This window comes from Pinus tabuliformis, chromosome 3_2, assembly GCF_031772625.1.
Source record: "Pinus tabuliformis cultivar Carrire ecotype Pingquan chromosome 3_2, CPIR1, whole genome shotgun sequence".
NCBI classification, from domain to species: domain Eukaryota; kingdom Viridiplantae; phylum Streptophyta; class Pinopsida; order Pinales; family Pinaceae; genus Pinus; species Pinus tabuliformis.
Genome location: NC_142302.1, coordinates 1,101,365,786 through 1,101,384,087, shown reverse-complemented (window position 1 = coordinate 1,101,384,087; position 18,302 = coordinate 1,101,365,786).

The window sequence follows — 18,302 nt, the reverse complement described above, 5'->3', positions numbered from 1 at the left end:
TGATAGTAAGGGACCATAATACCAGCAATAAATCTCTGAAACACAAGAGCCATATGAGATTCTCCGCCTAAACATTTGGTAATTCATTTTACGAAAATTATCTTGAAGAGATACATCTAAAATCATAATCACAATAGCTTCACTAGATGACAAAATAGTAGCATAAATCATGAAAATAATAGGTTTCAAGATAGTCTAGCAACTCATTGGGTCACCATTAAAGTTGAATTAGTGAAGTAGCATATATGCATCTCTCCCCCTTAGATCATGCGCCTTTTTCCAAATAACAACTTAATCATGTCGACCTGATTTCCATCAAGTTCCTATGATGCTACTATGCACTTATACATTCCTTTAAGGAATATGTATTAGATACAATCAACTGTAGTGGGGATTATCTTTTCCTACTATGAATCTCAAGAGGAGACTGACCTCTTACTTCTGACTGGATTTTTCCTTAGTACATATACTTTGTCTGCATCTGTGATCCATTTTTCTATAAACTTTTTAGTTTTGTCTTCTATACTTTTGCTTCCTGTTGGTTTAAATATAACTACATTCCCTTTATCAATTATTTTATCCACACTTAAAATGTTTTGCTTTAGCCCTTCAACCAACAATAAATTAGATGCTTCTATATTTTTAACATCAATATCAACTCTACCTTTTCCTAGTACCTTTCTTGACACACTATTTCTTAAGAGTAACTTCACCACCCTTTTTTTATAAGAGACATAAATATTCACTTATTTTTAAACATGTGATGTGAGCATCCACTGTCTATGTACCATTGGTCTTCTTCTTCTAGTGTGCACAAAGAAAGACCACACTTACTTGTTCCTCTTCGTTTTTCTTGTATGATGAGTGTTGATGGGTGCATCTTCTTTAGATTATTTGATGAATCTAACTATCCATTTTCTTGTCTTGGATAGGTTCTACTTGTTGTCTAAAATGTATAAATGAATTCATTGGCTTGGTCCTGCATTATTTTGCTACATGTCTAAATTTGTTGCATGTATAACATCTTATGTGACCATAGAAGGGGGAAAGAGAATCATATTTTTTCTTGATGTTTCTTTCATTTCTGTGTGATCTACAATCAATAGCTTTATGACCAAATAAATTGCATGTAAAATAATATTGTTTAAAGAAACTTGAGTACCTTGGAACCGATGATCTTCTTATGGAGAGACTATTTTCTTGAGGTTTGAAGAATTTGCTTCTACAATCAACTATAATGGGTCCAAAGTTGTGATAAATAAAACATTCAATATCATTGATCAAGGGAGAGAATGATTTGTTGTTTCTATTTCTTCCATACTCATTGGGAGTAAATTATTTTCTTTGAAACTTCATTTTACTTGGTTTTTGGTTCAACTTCCTTCTTAATTCTTTTACCAGGACTTTCAAAATTTTCTTTACTGTCTTCGAAATTTTCTACACATGCTTGTGAACTAGATTCTCCCTTCACATTTCGATGAAAACCAAGGCCTGGTTGAATGGAGGGATACCTTTGAGTGCTAAGAAGGTTGTCCAATATATTGGTACTATCTTCAAATCTTAAATGATTATCCTTTTAAGTTAATTTACCTTTTAACGAGTTTACCTCATCCTCCTTTTTTCTTCGTTCCACTTCAAATTGTGTTCTTAACTCAATAATTTCTTATTTAAGCCCATTTTCCTGTTCTTAAAATACTTGAATTATCTCCTCATTTAATTTATTTGAAATCTATAGTTGATATTTCAGAGGGATGATTTCAGGTTCAATTCCTTCAAAATATGTTTCGTTTTGTTAATTTGTTCAGTTAATACTGTAGTGTTTGTTAATTTATCATGAACATTGTTTTCATATATCTCCAACTTAACCTTAATACTATCAATCATTTTCAAAGCAGAAACATGTTTTCTTCTAAGTTTAAATACTTCCTCTAATCTCTTTTTTTTAATCTGTAACTCCATCTAATATAATGAAGGTTGTTTCACGTCCACACTCATATTTTTATAGTCTACAAGTTTCTTCTTCAGATACATTGAATGTTTCAAAAGAAAAATTACCTATTAGTTCACCTAATGAAAAAACTTATTCCTTTACTATTTTTCCCTCTCATGGCTTGCAGATTATCCCATACCTCCTTTATGGTTTCCTAATGCAGAACTTTCTTAAGTTTCAAATCAAGAAAACTAAAAAAGATTTCAGTTAATGCTTGACCATTCTTTTGCAGTTATTGATCTGATGGGGCAATTTTAGTATAACAATTAAAAACTAAACACAAAACATCATATCTAAGGGATATTCTCCGAGACTTCATATTTTCTTTCCAATCTTGAAAATTTGTGTTATTGAGTAAAATCATAACTTTATTATCCATAGTTCATGAATTGACATGTTCCTCTACTGATTCTGTGTCATCAATAATTGTAGATACTGCTACCACATTTGATACATCTCTATGACTATCAATGTTTTTCCTAAATTGACTTCTTAATTTGTGTTTTCTTCTTCTTGTGCTTCATTCCCATGGTCCATGATCAACTCTAAAGTGCTTAATATTACTGGAGAGAACTTGCTCTGATACCAATTGTTAAAAATACTAGGGAGCGGGGGGGTGAATTAGTATTTAATTCAATTAATAGTCTTACTTTTCCAACTTAATTGGACCATTATTTAATTCACAACAAATTATGTAGTAAATATAAGAAATAGCAATAAACCATGAGTAGCATTAATTCATAAGGCATATGAACCATAAGCATATTACACATCAACAACACAAAAACACATAGGGACATTGGATTTTAGGTGGAGGAAAAACCATTGTTGTTGTTTTCTTTTTCTTCTGCTAATTGTAAATAAATTCTCTTATTAAATATTGCACTGGCATAGACTATTACTAGTGTGTAGGCTCCTACCTTCTAGAGCATACCACCACCTCCTGTTTCTCCAACTACCACTAGAAGAAAGCTACCACTCTGTTATCAAATTTACCAGCCACTCATAGAAGTAATATACGACTCTCTCAATGAAGGATCCAACTCCCAAACCTCTTTTTGGACCACGTTTCAGAATCTTTACTGTTAAATCCACTTGGCTCAAACTTAAATATTGTAGGCCAAGTTTCATCTAATTTTCAAATTGGACCATCATAAATCATTATGTTGAATCACTGAATACCAAGATACGAAAACATTTCTTCAATAACTCTCTGATAAATAAATAAGTCTTCTTAATAGAATATCAAACCCTAGCTCATCAATATTGTCAAATTCCAATTTGTACTCTCTACTAGAAAAAACAAGTCTTGTCAACATATTCATCAAAAAATTCCTTGAAAATCAACAAGTCTCAACAATGCCAAAAACTCTCTCTAAAACAAACTCAATCTCTGAATGTACAACAAGATCCGTCACATACCAGCTATTAACTCATTGCAACTAGAACTCAATACATCCCAACAACCATGTGACAATTATATAACGTCTATGTCAAAAAATTCCCTACATAATATTGATGACCACTAGTAGAAACACAAAATCCATTCATCATACATCAGTATCATCGATAAAATCATCAAGGTAACTTTATGCAAAAACATAATGCAATAACCTAAACACTACACTTATCTCAATTCAGCTAAAGACGTAATTATATCTCTAGAAATCATATCTATGCATAATATAAACAACAAAAAATTCAATGTAGCATCACAATACTAAGGTAAATAATGAAAATATGAATAGAAAGCCACATAAAAAATCTCAAGGAAAAACAACGTCATCACATTCATCAACTTCACTGGCTTCAATGAAAGACAAGCAACATCATTATTCGCATTAGATTCATAAGCCTCTATCCTCTATTATATTCACTAATTTCACCTTTGAACATTCATTCAACTCCTGCATACAACCTTTGTCATATTCAAAGCTCTGTCTTCATTTCAAAACTAACCATCTACCTCTGTAAATGTAAACTCAAAGAGAAACAACATAAGTTGACCTCAACCCTTTGTTCAATATATCCAAGCCACAACGATCCCTGCATTCTAGCATCAAATAATAAGAAACAACAAGAAAACATCATAGGCAAGTATCATAATACTTTAATGTGAAATTCTAACCAAAATGTGAACCATATGGATATTTTTCCAGTGCATTCAATCTTTGCAACAAAAAACAATGCAGTCAAGTAGCAACTAACACATTACAAGCATCTACGAACATTGGAGATACATAGAGGTGCTAACTAAGAACTTTTCCATAATCCTCTGAACTTGAAGTCATCTCACTGCAATAATGAAAACTCCTAAATACATGATTTTATAAGCTTCTACAACCATCACATTAGTTTGCAAGCATGCCTACAACCTTTGTCTCTAATTTCATGCACAATAACACTATTGGGAATGATACACTACATTCTAGACCATGTAAATATCATTGTTAGCTTTATCTTCGACATATATATCTTTGCATACACAATGCATTATCAAATAATCCTATGTCACATACACAACCTATAGATTTCTAACAACAATGAGACAAGTTAATAAATAAATTATCTACAAAAACCTTATAATAGTCTCCGCAAAATCTCTACATTAAATCATTTTTTCGAAACAATAAGTGTGATTCTATTCTTGCAATTGTACTGATCATATTTGATAAACTAATATATGTTGCACATTGGCCCAGGGAAACTCGACCATTTAGGAAATCTTAGCAAATACAATAAGATACATAAAATAGTATGAGAAATAAAGAGTTTGTTGTCAAATCAATCTAGAGTTATAACATGACAAAGAGTGTACCAAAATAAACAAACAACTATTGACTAATATCCTTCATATCATTCTATTCATAGATAGATCTATTGATGCCTTTTGTATTGTGTTTGATAGACAAAGTATTTAGAAGATTAGAACATTAATAAGAAAAATTAGTTTCCCTTCATTACACCTGCAATAAACTAGTGATAGAAGCATATCCATTTTCCCTCCATTACACTTTCATATCTATTAATTGTAGACTAAATCTCAACCACATCTCAGCCTCCTCCTTGCACCCTGGTGTAATGACCTGTTCTAGACCGTATAACTCATGAACAATGCACACCTAGTTGATTGAAATTTTAGGGTATTTATAAACATTTTTCCTCAAGAATACCATGAGAAAATCCAAGGATTTGTTGATGGTAATGGTTGATGGGATCAAATAGATGTTACACAACATTTCACACAAGAATACCTTGGGAAAATCCATGGTTTTTCCCCACGGTTTTTTTTTTCTTCACTTACATGAAGTAACACACCCTATCATTTTAGGAAGTGTGTTATATTGCATCTTGTGCACTGGAGACTGGCGTTAGAATGATCCCTGTACACTGTAGATTTGTGTGCCGTATTTTTCAGTCCAAAACCCATGAAAACGTAAGTTAAAATGCTTCCAACTTCTGGAAAAACTTCTTCAACACTTGTAAAACCTATCCAAACATTGAAAAGTGTTAATAACACCTCAACAAGCTCTTGTAGCTCCTCTGTAGTTATCTCAAAACCTATTCACCTTATTCTACAACAATCAAATGTTCTGAGAAGTCATAACATAGCTACGCACACCAATTATGCTATCGGTCACCAATAGTTTCATCACAATATCCAGGTTGACATCGCGGCCAACAAAATGGCCATAATGCCAACAATAATTAATAAATATAAGCATATTGTTTATTAGGAAGTAAATGCAATTTGTAAAACAAGTTGAGCATGAAAAGTACAAAAAATTAAAAGTAAAGTGATATAATGTCCAAAATTGTGCATGAAAGTTGAACCCACAAGGAGCAAGCCCACCCTACAGAGAAGACCAAACTTGATTAATAAGGAAAAATATAAGCTAATGTTAAATGGAAAAAAAAATAAAAAAATTCTTGAGAATAATAGTACAATTATGAAGAAACAAATTGTTGATAAAATTAGCAGAATCATGACCTAGTAGAGACACATTCTTTAAACAATCAATATGATTAAAGTTCGCCATCATCCATAAGAAATTGATTGGTATCCTAGAGTACACATGAAAGTTCACATGAAAAAATCACCAAATTAAAAACATTTTCATTTATTTAAGCATCAAATTTACAACTAGAACTTCCAATGATTCTGATTTATGTCACTAAATTAACATGAGTGTATATAAACCTAGGTACCTATTTGGATATCAATGTTTCCAAGCATCCCTTAAATCCATGCCATTACTATCTTTTGATGATAATTGAGAATGGGTTAAATAACTTAACTATCAAACATATCATTCATTTTTTTAATTGACCACTATTGGGCAGCGGATCCCCCCATAGTATGTTTTTGGGGCTTGAAGCCCATATTTTGGTCAAGTGTAATGTAAAGACCCTGCAAAATGTGGGTGCAAAGTGTGAGAGTCTAGGGTTTTCCACCCTAAGATATTGTAATTTAATGTAGAGTGTGTCGGCCTATCCATGGTTCACGGACCATGGAATTCTATAAATAGTGCGAGGCTCTAAGTGTAAAGGGAGTCTTAATATTAAGTCTTATGGTGTTCTTGGATGATGAATTCACTCTAAGTCTGTAAGTCCAAGTCTTGGGTTGTAGTAGTAGGAAGAGGCTCTACAACTGTGTGCGTAGAGGACTGGTATAGTACACAGCTGTGTGTGCTGACCCCTGTGGCTAAGTGCGCAGGGCGGAGTTGGGATTGTACTTGAACAGAGGATTAATAAAAGATAAGTTGATTCTAGAATACAGTGTGTTTATTCTTCTATTATATTTGTGCATCTCTTTAAATTTTATGATTGCGTGCAGTTGTTACGAATGTTAAATGGTTAATGAGAATACTGGGTACACATAATTAAGTCAAGATCTATAATAATACCATGGTAAGAATAAAGGATCTAGATAGCACCTCTTCGCACTCTTTACGGAGCTGCGTGGAAGAAATTACATAAGTTGCGGAGGACACACAGCTGCGCAAAGCAACACAAGCGTGTAGGTTTGGTTCTCGAAACTTCCTAGACTTCATCAAGACATCCCTAGGGTTCGAAAACTTGGTTGCAGCACCTTCCACTACTACCTTGGTTGATACCTTAGTCCGCGCAATGCGGACTATTTCCAAAAGGGCTGGTAGTTTCAAGATTTGTTTGTCTAAATCACTTCTGGACCTTGGTCAGGCCCCAACAAGCCAACAAATGGTTCCATTGCTGGGATTGGGATTTTCCTAAGGGATGTTTGATGTCGTGCAATTGGAACCCCACAAAGGAGGAAATTGAAGAGTGGTTGGAAAAGAAGCTTCACGAGTGTTATAGCTCCAAATATCACTCTTATGGTTTGTGATGCTGCACTCATGGCCTAGGGCAACCCCTCCTTCCAGACCTGGTCCTAAAATTTAAAAAACAGTGTTTTATCCCTTATACGCGACATTGCCCTGAGTTAAACGCGTGTATACGTGGGTAGGCATATACCCAACCCACGTATATGTATTAAAACACTTAAAAAAATATAAAACTCCTTAAATTGAGGCGGAGATGGTGGGTTTTACCTGCTGATCACCTGTTAGTGCCCGTGGCCCAACTGTTCCCAACCAACTCCCAACTAAAAAAATACTTTGGAGAGGTATAAAAAGACCTCAATGGGAAGGCCTAAGGGAGGAGAGAAGAGAGAGAAAGGTTATTATGCTGAGATTTTTTCCCTGACCAGGTCTGAAGACCCTTGTGCCTTCTGCACTTCCCCCACTTGTACAGGAAACCCTTGTTTCCTTGTGTGTTGATGTTCATCAACTACTTGTGACATCATGGAGAAAGTCATGGAAGGAGTTTGTTAAAGGCTTGAGGCTGGACGGATCTAGAAGGAAGCTTTGCTTGGAGCCTACGAACGGTGACTTAGGTGAAATTATTCCTTTTCTGTACTTTATTTGTCTATAATAAAAGAAACACATGTCTTGGTTCCTGATATAGATCTTCTTTATGTTTATGATATTCATGTTGGAATTCATATGTGAATGGTTGTTTAAAGTTCATAACTAACTACCTTTTCTTTATAACATGAAGATGATTTCTTTGTAAGGTTTTGTCCATATACTGCTGTGTTCTTTGGAATTGGTTGTTTTGTAGGACAAAGGAGCAAAAGGAAATTGAAGAAGGGTTTGGACACACCTCCCTATCATAGAATTTGCTTATAATAACATATTGGCTGTGTGAATGTGTGTTTCTCTCTATAGACAACTTTCAGTCTGCTAGGATTTCAACCCAAAAGCCCTAGGGGAACATTTCCCTCAACAGAATTGGTGACTCCACTGGGGACAACACTCTTGTTGTTCCTAGTTTGGGTGTTTTCAAGCCAATCAGGGCTCAGCTACCTGTTTGCTTGCTGTTGCTGTGTGGTCTGTTCTTGAATTCCAAGTTTTGCCAGTTTCTTCAGTTTGTTTTTTATTTTTCTTGAAATCTTTTATATACGTTGTTTTTCTTAGTTACAGAGGCGTATATACGCATGTTTCCTTAAGTGAACCCGCATATATGCAAGTTTCCTTAGGCACAGTCACGTATACACGCAACTTGTACATAAGTACAGTTGCGTATATCTTGCAATTTTCAGGATTTTTAAATCTTTTTGTCTTTGAAGGTCTGTCTAGTGGTTTGATTTAGTCTGAAACAGTCACTTTCCAGTATCAGTTGTTTATTTTACAGCAAGCATCTTGTTCCAAATTCTCTATGATTGTAAGGAGTATTGGTCTTGTTTTTGTTGTTGCAAGCATCATCGTTTCTTGATAAAGCACGCAAGATTTCTTGCTAGGAATCTTGGTTGCTATGATTCATCAGGGTAGGAAGATTGATTTCAATCTTTGTGTTAAATCGTGACACAACAAAACAAAACTCTGCAGATATCTGAGAAGAGGTGGCTAGATTGGTATGTATATATGGAAATCCATGAGATTTTCTTCACGTCCTTCCCTTCTAAACTATATGAGTGGATCACAAGGTTAGCCGATAGCCAGGGAAGGTATAAGCTCGATCAACTGATAGTGTGGAATCTGGAATTAGTGCATAGACAAGAGACATCAAAAGATAAGATCATGCGAGCTGTGGACCATTAGCTCGACCGGATAATAGGGGGATTTATCACTGAGTTTGCGATAGACACGACTGTGAGCTACAATGAAGCAGAGCGATGTTTTCTCAACGAACAATGAGGTAGGTATATTAAATCCTTGAATACCTGAATTAAGATGCTATTATGTGAAAAACGGGTGATGCGAGTACATTAATATTTGGAACGATGTGGAGTGGAACGATCTACGAAGGGAGTGGGGAATTATGAAACAGTCCCTTGATTTCACCATCATGAGAGAGCAAGGAAGAGCTCTCTCGGGTCTCTCCGAGAAGTGCGGTTAGTTTGATAAGGTAGAGAATTCGATAGTTACCACCTCCACTTATGCCACCACCCACTTCACCTCCTTCACCTCCATTTTAACCCACCCCACCTCCACCAAACCCGCAGTTCAGCATGGCGAGCGCGATCAAGCTACCCATATTTAGAGGAGTAGGAAATGAGGATCCGGTTCAGTTTTGGTTCGTGGTAAGAGCAGTGTGGGAAGCACAAGGGGTCACCGATGAAAACATTAAGAAGGCCACATTGGTGAGTGCGTTGCAGGATCGCGCGCTGACATGGTATATCAAGCACTCTAATGATCACCAAATGTAGGAATAACGGAGATCCAGAATGTGCTGAAATGAGAATTTAGCTGGCCAAAATCAGAGACACAGTCAATCATTGGGTTCAAAGAGATTGCAATGCTTCCAAATGAGACCCCCTGGGATCTAGATTAGAGGCTGAAGAGTATGATTCGTGAGGCTAATATGATGCTAACGGATGCATAACACCGTGCATGTTTTCCGTGCATGTTTTGTGGCGTCTTTGACACCACACCTGAGGACGACATTGTCATAGCAGAAGCTTTCAACCTAGGCTGAGACGTTGGAAATGGATATGAGGTTGCATGAAACACCGAACAGGATCTAGGGTTGGGGGTTCAACAAATCCACATGGAACTACAAAATATTTGCCTAGAAATGTAGAGCTTGAAGCAGGATAGGGCACCGTGGCCAGAGGCATGTGAGGAAGTGTGATGCATAAAATGCAAACACCACGGCCACGACAAGGATCACTGCCCGTATTCGTGAAGTACTTGGTAGGAGGGGGACCAATGCCATTGAGACCAGAGGCACATGCAGGGCTAAGTGAAGCGCCCGCGCTATGGTGCGCGATTTGTCAGATAGGGGGAAAGCACACGATGGATAACTGTCATTTGTTGTAGAAGTATACACATACTCCCCATCAACTATTTTGTAATTTTTGTAGATCGGTGGGCCACGAAGAGCGTACTTGTCAGCTATGAGTTAATGATGGATCGGACCCCAGCCTATAGAATGCAGATAGAAATGCAAGGCCTTGACCCAACCGCGGGGATGGCGCACGCTGGATTTTAAGGCCAAGGTCGAGGATGAGGAGGAATGGGGCCAGGAAGGGGCCGTGGACAGTTAATATATTACAATTGCGGAGGACCAAGGAACTACGCTCGCGATTGTACCAACCCAACGAGAATATCTTATTCGTACTGTGCTCAGTTTGATCATGAACCAGTGGATTGTCTTACGTTGATCACACAGATGCATGAAAAAGGAGTACTCCAACCTCCTCCAACTGAGAATATCCAAATGATGAGAGCTAAACCCCATGAAGAAGGCCCCAACATGAACATGATGCTCAGAAGTGGTGCGACCATAGGGGAAGATAAGGGGAAGCAGTCTGAGGAAGATACATGGGTTCGCAAGGCTCCTACAAAGGAACCTGAGTTTGACTTGGAACACGCAAAGGAGGCATTTATGGAAGCTAAGAAGAGCTTCGTGAAGGCCTCTACTTCAGTAATAAGGATCAACCAGAGCCAGGAATGGATCCTTCTATGCTTACTAGCTTTTTAGAGACATGCATGAAATTTCTCCGCGACAATAAGGTAGTTAAGGGACTACAGGAGTTGATCACCAGGTGTATAGGGTCAGGGGAGTCATGCGTAGTCTGGAAATTGGGGAAGCATGCATTGCACACTGAGAGGGAAATGAGATTGACGGGGCAGATTGGCGAATATGAAATGGATCAGGTAATCCTAGACTTGGGTTCGGACGTGAATGTGGTACCAAAGCAGACATGGGAATGCATGGGTAGGCCCGCATTGCAGTGGTCCCTTATTCAATTACAAATCGTGAACCAACAAAATATTTTGCCCATGGGGAGGTTGCAAGGGGTAATAGTTGATATCGAAGGCGTGAGTACGCAGACGGACTTTGAAGTAATAGAGATTGTTGATGACAACAACCCTTATCCTGCATTGCTAGGAATAGACTGCGCCACTAATATGAATGGAGTCATCAACCTGAAGAAGCATAAGATGAAATTTGAAAAAAAGTCCCTATGCATAGTAGTTATGTTAGACGCAACCGAGGGAGCGCATTACACTGAACCAGTGCACGATGATGACAACGACGATGAGCTAGATTGTATTTACTAGATAATAGTCCAAGACCAGGATCAGGTGAACCCGACTGTAGATGGGAGAATCTCGTGGGAACGCGACAGTTCCTGTACTTTGGACATAGATGAAGAAGTAGAATGCTGGCAGAACCAATTGCACGAAGTGACAATGCTGAATAGCAACATGATGATTAGATCACTGCAATGCGTGACGATAGAAGCAAGGGAACTACCAACATATGATGGGGTAACAGTGATGGATGAATTCTTAGACAAATTTGAAAGTGCAGTACCAGAACAGAACCGGTCTGGTTCGCTGGAATGGGTGTTGAGCGCAACACCCACACGATGGTCGGATACACATCAGAAGACCATTGGAAACTAGCATGATTGTAGAATATGGATGTGCTTATGGTTTGGAAGTCCACAACATCGAACAAGAGTTGGGAAACCAAGACGAAGCAGCTTGCATTCCCACCTGTGTCGATGGGTGCAGACGTGTGTTGTGCAAGCACAAGCTAGACTAAGGACCGAAAATCAGAACCAAACGCCGTAGCAGGAAAAGTCACATGCACCATGAATGTTCCATGTTGGAGCATTCAAAAAGCTATGTGGAATCATGAACAAAGTTCACCAGGTGAGGTGAACTGATTAGGACCTGCGTGTACCAGTAATTCGATGGGCCTATAGGGCCATAAGTAAAAACCGGAGCACAGAAGTGATCCCAACAATGACGAGAGGAGATGAAACCATAAGAGTAGAGAATAATCCCCTCCTGTAGTTAGGATAGTACGCGAGGACCCGGGTAAAGGAATTATGTAGTTACAGGAAGTCATTCGGCGAGGGAACTTGAAACTTCATGAACTTGAAGAAGCTTGGGTATGACTGAAGTAGAAAAGCATGTTAACAGACACGGAAATTAGAAAACTAGAAACAATAATCGTGCAAACATGCCATGTCAAAGGAAGTGCAAGACACGATACAGGAATCCATACCACCACATTAGAAGATTGTCGCAAAGAATTTATGGCTCTGCTACCATCACTGTGACTGCACCTTATGAGACATAGTAACTAGGGGAGTGCACCGGTTAAGGAAGAACATGAGGTGCTGGCTGGCATGAGGGTAGCTAATGAAGGTCCTCGGACCAGGTTGAAAGGTGACTTGAATACCCACACCACGAGTGCAACCACTTGACTATCTGTAGGAAGCATAGTCTCAGCGCTGTAAGCAGTTGAAAGAGAGCGCATGACTATAAAAGAGTCTGTATGTGAGCTGCGTGACAAAGATGTTGTATGTAGGATTAGTATGTCACAGGGGTCACGGCCGTGCATAGGGAGCTACGCTGCTGTGCAGGTAGGCTGGGAGGTGACCGTTGGTATCAGTGTTCATCATAAGAGGTCCAATTCAAGGCAAAAGGAAGCGGGCAATAGGCAATTAAGATGCAAATTAAGAGACAGATTTGGGATGATCTACCGCCAAAAAGGCATTAATGACTCAGAAGTGGGGGGAAGGGTCGAATTCAAATTCAGAAGATGCTATAAAACCACTAGGACTAGCCATAGGGCAACACTTGGTTGTTTGAGAATTGAGCAAGTACAGAGCGCTGAGCGCCGCATACACTTACCACCCTCAAATGAAGACATGATGATGGCTGTGAGAAGAAGAGTGCGATTCGCGGAAGTCCCAGAGCCCCGTATGGTCCAGGGGGAGCCTAGAGAGGTGGCAACTGCACCAAAAGTTCCAAAGTCACCATGCACACAGTGACCATAGAAAGACAAGCAAATAATGGGGCCAGTCCATGTATCACCACGGAACCCATGATTTAGTAAATTGTCAATGGCATAGAAGGGCAAAGTCATCACCCTTGAAACAGAGGAGGAGGAGGAAGACTTGCAAGTTTTTCTCGCCCAAATTGAGGCACAGGACAATGAGGTCGATAATGTCTCCCAAGTGCCTTCTGCGATAAAATTACCCCCCTACATCCCCCCGCAAAAGGGGAAAGCCAAGATACTTAAGGACTTGGATGCCATGAAGAGTGCGCTCTAGACCCCACTCCTTCCTGATGAAATAAGGTTTGAAGGTCCACCTTTGAGATGGGTACCTAATATGAAGTTCGAAGACTAGGACCTTGTGGACAGCGATAAGTTCCCACAGTTGGCTGCGGAGAGATTACTGAAGCAGAAATGGTTACGCGATGTGTGGAGGGCTGGGTTACTCCATTTGTGATGGATACCCCACTACCACCACACGCCCATCACCATTTTTGTCATCCGACAGCTGTTGTGCCTGGTACATGATGGGTGTCTCTAGCTGGAGGAGTTGATTCCTATCATGGCTAATCTAATTCACCAAATTTCTCGACTGCCCATCAAAGGAGATGACCCCGCAACCATAGCAGGAAAGAGTAGCGACCTAGCCCTCGCAGAAGCTATGAAGGCCAAATATAAGTTGGAGAAGAGAAAGTGAGGGTACGTAATAGTGAGCATCAAGGACCAAAGGGTGCGTATAGCCACCCAGCTGCTGGCTGGCAAGCTAATGAGGAAATGCCATGCAGACAAAGTGCCAGTGTCTATAGTTACATTGGTAGAGCAATGCACAGAGGGGGTCTAGTTCAGCCGGGCACAATTTCTCTGCGACGAGTTCTTGACAAATTGCAGGGACGCCCAGGAGAAGGGTAAGACCTTCCACTATGTGTGGTTGCTCTTATCCATCCTGTTGCTTACAGGGGAGCTGCTGGAGGATAGCCTATTTCCCACAGTTGAGAGTCATGTACCCAAAGCCGCGAGGTACACCTCACTCTGGGCTGCGAAAGACGTGACGAGGATTCGCGAGATAAAGGTGTTCTGGGTGTTTGTTGAGGAAAGAATATGAACATGGATGAACCATAGGCTGCGGTTTTCCCTGATAGTCCATAACAGCTTACAAAGCGCTGCAAGGATCCCGCACGAAAATGGGTGAAGCCCTTGTTCATCACCACGGATGACACGATCATCGCCATAATGGAGCCATGGCCTTCGGAGTGGCACATCCCAGACTTGGCAGCAATGGAGAAGATCACAGTGAAGCAACAAGAGAAGGACACCAAGTTGCGCATCACGCAACTGGCTAAAAGAAGGCACGAGGAGCAAGAATTGGACATGCAATTGAAGGCGACTGAGGCAACAATGGCAGCGCAGATAGTAGAGACCACAATTGTGCCAACCAGAGAGCCTGAGGAAGGTAAGGAAATGTCCACAGAGAAGGACATATAGGGGGAAGACCAAACAAAGGAATGCATGTGCCCTGCACTGGAATCGACTCGACTCATGAGACCATGCATCCATGAGAAGCCAGCCTCGTGGAAAAAGACGAAGGCAACAAAGACCTCTGAGGGAGACCTTGTGGACATTGGTGAAATAGTTCGCGATGCCACCAAGGATGCTTTTGAAGAATTAATGATAGAGCATACAACTATGTTAGGGGCGCTTAGAGCGTAGTTGCAGGCATTACAGGTGCAAACCCTAGGAATGATGATACCACACTTTGCGGAAGGTACATCTGATGCCGAGCAGATGTTGCACGCCCACACAATGAACAATTTTGTGTTACCATAAGGCGTAGTCTTAGCAGCAGCCAAGGGTGACAAGGTCATGGCAAGCAAAATGAGGGGTTGGGGGTTGAATTTGGTCACCCTTCCAAGGGAAACCCTATACCAGCTACAAGATGGGGTAACTATTGAGCTCCGCACCTTGGAGGGCCACGCCCTCCAGGTCTTGGGCGAGCAGAACCTAAATATAGAAAAACTCAACCTACAACGTGATTATCTAGTTACACAGACCCAGGGATTGGAATAGGCCGTGGAGGAGGCCTGTAGCAACATACTAGAGTTGGTCGTATCGGCGGCACTCCCAATACCAGACAAGATTCAGAAACTGGTAGCTGGAGTACGGAAGGCCTAGGAGGAGGCAATGAAAGTTCAATTGGAGCTGAACCTGCAGATTACCGAGCTGTGATTGAAGGCTCAGCCTTCCACACCCGCAAAAGTCAGAGAGCACCGTGCCCATGCTATCCAAATAGGGCTAGAGAAAATTAGCCAGCCAACATAGGATTTCACTGGGTTGTTGGAGCAAGCACTCACCACGCTTATGCACCTCTAAGAAGATACAAATATGAAACACCTAGAGGCCAAGATGCATGAGTTACAGCAGGAGTATGACAGTGTCTGGGGTACTGTGCAGATGGTTGCCCTTACTCAATGACTCGCCTGACTACAGTAGGCAAGGGCACTAAAGGACCAATTGGACACCATGCACCAAGACGAAGCCGTGCTTAAGGAACACATCTGTTAGGGCCTAAATCTACCTCAGGCTCAGAAATGAAGGATCTAGGGTAACATCAAACCACGCTTAACCTGGTATCTAGCCCTACCAGGTCAGGAGAGGGCTCTCTCTTGGTTATGTTTTCCACCCTTGTGAGGCCTCCTTGTTGCATGCATTTCTCTATAAAATCACTCACTGTCTCCTCATCTCTGTCATAGGGAGAATCTGACTCCATGTTTGCCAATGTTTGAGTTTTCTTAGATGAGTATCAAGAGATTTTATGGTGTCTTTAGGTTTTTTATTGCCAAGGATATGAATGTATGAGGGACTATGGAGGGAGTGTGTAAGAGGGATTTAGCAATGTTGCTGATAGGTTTTTGAGGAATAGAAGGGTTTAGGGGATGATTTTTAGAGTTTGGGATTAGCAATTAGGGTTTGGGATAATGGGATTAAGGATTTAGGGTTAATTTTTTATGGATATGAGAAATATAGAATGGGTAGATGAGAATGTATAGAGAGGGAGAAAATGAAGTGAAGGAATGAGGGAATGAAGGAGTGAGGGAGTGAAAATTTTTTAGGAGTGGAATTAGCAGCAAGAAATACAATTCATAAACCATATGCAATTATTTTTGACAAAAGATGCAAGGAGGTAGGGTTTCAACCTTTTCCCATTAAATCACCATAAGCACCAAGATAAACTCATTCATTGGTCATGGAGGAATGTTAACTTACTTGGATAGTGAGGAATTTAGCAAATTTGTGAGTTTGGAAGAGGTTGGGAGTGATTTCGAGCCTTGTAGCCTTGTGTGCTACGCCACCTCATTGGTGCGCCATGCCCTTTCAATGCGTCGTGCTCATTATGGAATTACACTATCAACTGTTTCCCAATGCGCCGCGCTCTCTAAGTATGCCCCATTCCAAACCCAGTGCGCCGCGCTTGCGTCTTTTACCCCCCAAACACAAAATTTCTCCTTTGGCTCTTGAGAACACAAATGACTTGGTCTCTTTGGACATGCAAATGAATCTTCTAAACATGAAAAATAGTTTATATGCATATAGTTTTGATTTTTCATTTACAAAAACCCACTCTTCTAATGTTTGCTTTTAACTTGCTTTTAAAACTCTATTTTTGGGAAGTTTTCTTTATTTTTGCCTTTGATGGGCTGAATGCTTTGACTTTTTGTTTTGTTTTGCAAGTGGTGAAGTTGCAAAGGCTTGGCAAGGTGACCAGGGCTACCTCTGAAATTATTACATACAGAGCAAATGAAATTACATCAAATTTGTACATGAAAACATAAAAAACTCTGTTTCTCCTCAAAACAGGGTTTTGAGGAAAAATCAATCACTGAGCATGTGATTATAGAAATTATTGTTGCTGAAACTTTATGTGACCTCCTCATGCGCCTGCTGACCATTATTAATCATTTTGAAGACCTTATTGACGAAACCCTAGACCTAATGAGACCTAAAACCCTAACAATGACTTTTGTAAATTTAAAGACAAAAATTGACTGCAGATGATCTACATGTATGAAAATGGGCCAGTACGTAAAGGACATGAGGGATGATGCATAATATACTGCTACCATTAGATGATCCATGAACCTAATGGAATGCAGCTGATCGAGTGAGACACCTAACAGGCAATGCAACAAGAGAATCTGATCACTGATCGTGGGATGAAGATACCGACACTAACATTGGCTCCAATGGGGATGGTAGCTCCTTGGAGTTGCCAATAACTACAGACCTCTGGAAAGCAGACAGTGCCTTCTTCCATTGGGCTGTCGAGTCAATAACTTCAACAAATCAAAACCAATATTTGACTCAATTTCAGGACTGAAATCTGACTCAAAACTAACTCAATTTCAAGACTGAAATCTGACTTAGACTGACTTAAACAATCCAAACCAAAACTGAAATCAAACCTTTAGTTTTATAACCTTCACTTCAGGCCCCAAACTGACTGAGTGATTACAATACACACTTGCAGTGAAGGAAATAAAATAGTTTATACAGTGATACATATGACAATAAAAGATATTTAAAATATGGTACCATTTCAGCAGCCAACCATTGATTGGCCCACTAAGAAAATCTTCTCCATCCATTTCTTTCAGCAAGAAAGCATTCTGACCTCAGTATGCAGCAATTATTAAAGGTCCTTTCCACAGGTTCTCAAACTTGCCATGTTTCCCTTTGTCTTCATTTCGGGCATCCCATTTCAGCACTATGTCTACAATTTGAAACTTGTCCACCTTTGCCTTTCGATCATATATCTTTTTGATTCTCTCTTGCAGCTTGAAGGCACTCTGAAAAACATCCTCTCTAGTCTGCTATAAATGGATCATTCGATTGATTCTCCGCTACAAATGATCTTCCTCACTACCAGCTTCTTGCAGAAATTTGACAACCAAAGCTGCGAGAGATGTAGGAAAAACCGTGTCCACACCATACA